Source organism: Eubalaena glacialis, chromosome 5 (assembly GCF_028564815.1).
Source record: "Eubalaena glacialis isolate mEubGla1 chromosome 5, mEubGla1.1.hap2.+ XY, whole genome shotgun sequence".
NCBI lineage: Eukaryota > Metazoa > Chordata > Mammalia > Artiodactyla > Balaenidae > Eubalaena > Eubalaena glacialis.
The window spans coordinates 34,680,503-34,683,316 of record NC_083720.1 but is presented as its reverse complement, the minus strand read 5'-3'; positions in this window follow the sequence as shown (position 1 = coordinate 34,683,316).

The window sequence follows — 2,814 nt, the reverse complement described above, 5'->3', positions numbered from 1 at the left end:
TTAATCCAAAACGTTCTTTTCCAAGACACATAATAACTAAACTGTCTAAAGCCAAAGAAAGAAAAGAATTGAAAAGAGGCAAGAGAAAAAAATTCTCTCATACAAAGGAACCCACATAAGGCTATCAGTGGATTTCTCAACAGAGACCTCACAGGTCAGGAGAGAATGGAATGACATAGGCAAAGTGTTAAAGAAAGAAACTGCTAACCAACACTATTTTACCAAGCAAAGTTGTTCTTCAGAACTGAAGGTGAAATAAAGACTTTCCCTAATAAACAAAAGGGAATTGATGACCATTAAACCAGCCTTACAAGAAGTGCTGAAATGAGTTATTTGATTTGAAACAAAAGAATGCTTACTAGTCCCAACACAGCCAAAAATAAATAAAATAAATTTATAAAAAAAAAAAAAAGAATGCTTACTAGTAAAATGAAAACATAAAAATATACCACACATTGGTAAAGATTAGCAAATAGATTCAGAATACTCTAATACTATAATATGGTGATGTGCTAACTACTTAATTCTAGAACAAAGGTTAAGGCACAAAAGCATAAAAATAGCTCTAGCTTCAACACGTTGTTAATGGATACACAATTTTTAAAAAAATGGTTAAAGATGACAGCAGAAACATAAAAGGGGGGGAGAGTAAAAATATAGTTTTTATATGCAGTCAAAGTTATCAGTGCAAATTAGACTGTTCTATATACAAGATGTTTTGGGACTTCCCTGGCAGTCCAGTGGTTAGGACTCAGTGCTTTCACTGCCGTGGCTCTGGGTTCAACCTCTGGTGAGGGAACTAAAATCCCACAAGCTGCATGGCGTGACCAAAAACAAAAACAAATAAATAAAACAAAAACAAAAACAAAAAAACCCCAGATGTTTTATGTAAACCTCATGGGAATTACAAAGCCAAAATCTACAACAGATACACAAGATAAAGAGAAGGGAATCAAAGCATTCCACTACAGAAAGTCATCAACTTTCAAAGGCAGGAAAAAGAAGAAAAGAAAAGAAACCCGGAACTTCAAAACTTACCTACCAATAATTACTCTAAATATTAATGGACTGAATTCTCAAATGAAAAGGCATAGAGTGGCTATATGGATTAAAAAAACAAGATCCAACTATATGCTGCCTACAAAAGACTCACTTCAGCTTTAAGGACACACATGGATCAAATGAAGAGTAGACATATTCCATGCACATGGAAACCAAGAGAGCAGGGAGAGCTATATTTATATCAGAAAAAAATAGACTTTAAGCCAATAACAATATCAAGAGGAAAACATGGACATTATAATGATAAGGATGTCAGTTTATTAAGAAGATAAAACAATCATGAGTATATACACACTCAACATTAGAGCACCTTAAACATACTAAGCAAATACTAATAGGTCTGAAGGGAGAAATAGACAATAATGCATTAATAGTAGGGGACTTCAATACTCCATTTTCAACGGTGGAGAGATACCAAGACAGAAAAACAAGGAAATGTTAGACTTGAACCAAACTTCAGACCAAATAAACCCACCAGACATATACAGAAGAATGATCTAACAGCAAAAGAATACATATTCATCTCAAGCTCAAACAAAACTTTCTTCAGAATAGATCACATAATATGTGACAAAACAAGTCCTAGCAAATATAAGAAGACTGAAATCATAAAAGTATCTTTTCCAGTCACAATGGTATGAAACTAGAAGTCAGCAACAAGAGAAAAGCTGGAAAATTCACAAATATGTGCAGATTAATCAATATACTCATGAAAATCCAATGGATCAAAACAAGAAAGAGAAATCAAATAGCTTAGAAACAAATAAAAAAAATGAAGGTACAACATATCAAAAATGATGGGATGCTGCAAGAACTGTTCTAAAAGGGAATTTTATATATGCATATATTAATGTGTATATTAATAAAAAAGAAAAATGTCAAATAAACAACGTAAATTTACATCTCAAGGAAATAGAAAAAAGAACAAATTAAGCCCAAAGTTAGCAGAAGGAGGTCAGTTCCAAAATCAGAGCAGAAATTAATGAAATAGAGACCACAAAAACAATAGAAAATATCATTGAAATTAAAAGCTGTTTTTCTGAAAAGATAAAGAAAATTCATGAACTTTTAGTTAGACAAACTTAGAAAAACTGAAAGAGGACGAGGACTCAAAATTAGAAATGAAAGAGGAGACATTAGAACTGATACCTCAGAAATACAAAGTATCATAAGAGACTACAAAAACAATTATATGTCCAAAACTGAATAACCTAGAAGAAGTGGATAAATTCCCAGAAACAGAAAAATTCCTAGAAAGACTGAATCATAGAGAAACAAAATATGAACAGACCAGTAATGAGTAAGGAGATGGAATCAGTAATCGAACCTCTCAACAAACAATACTCCAGAACCAGACTGCTTCACTGGTGAATTCTACCAAATATTTAAAGAACAAACACCCACTAACATCAATGGATAGATCATCTAGGCAGAAAATCAATAAGGAAACAACAGTCTTAAATGACACATTCCACCAGGACTTAATATCTATAGAACATTCCATCCAAAAACAGCAGAATATACCTTCTTCTTAAATGCACACATAACCTCCTCCAGGATTGATCACACGCTAGCCACAAAACAACTGTCAAAAAATTTAAGATGACTGAAGTTATATCAAGCTTCTTTTCCGACCACAATAGTATGTAACTAAAAATCAATTACAGGAAGAAAACTGGAAAAAGCACAAACATGGAGACTAAGCAACGTGCTACTAAAAAAACAATGGATCAATGAAGAAATCAAAAAAGA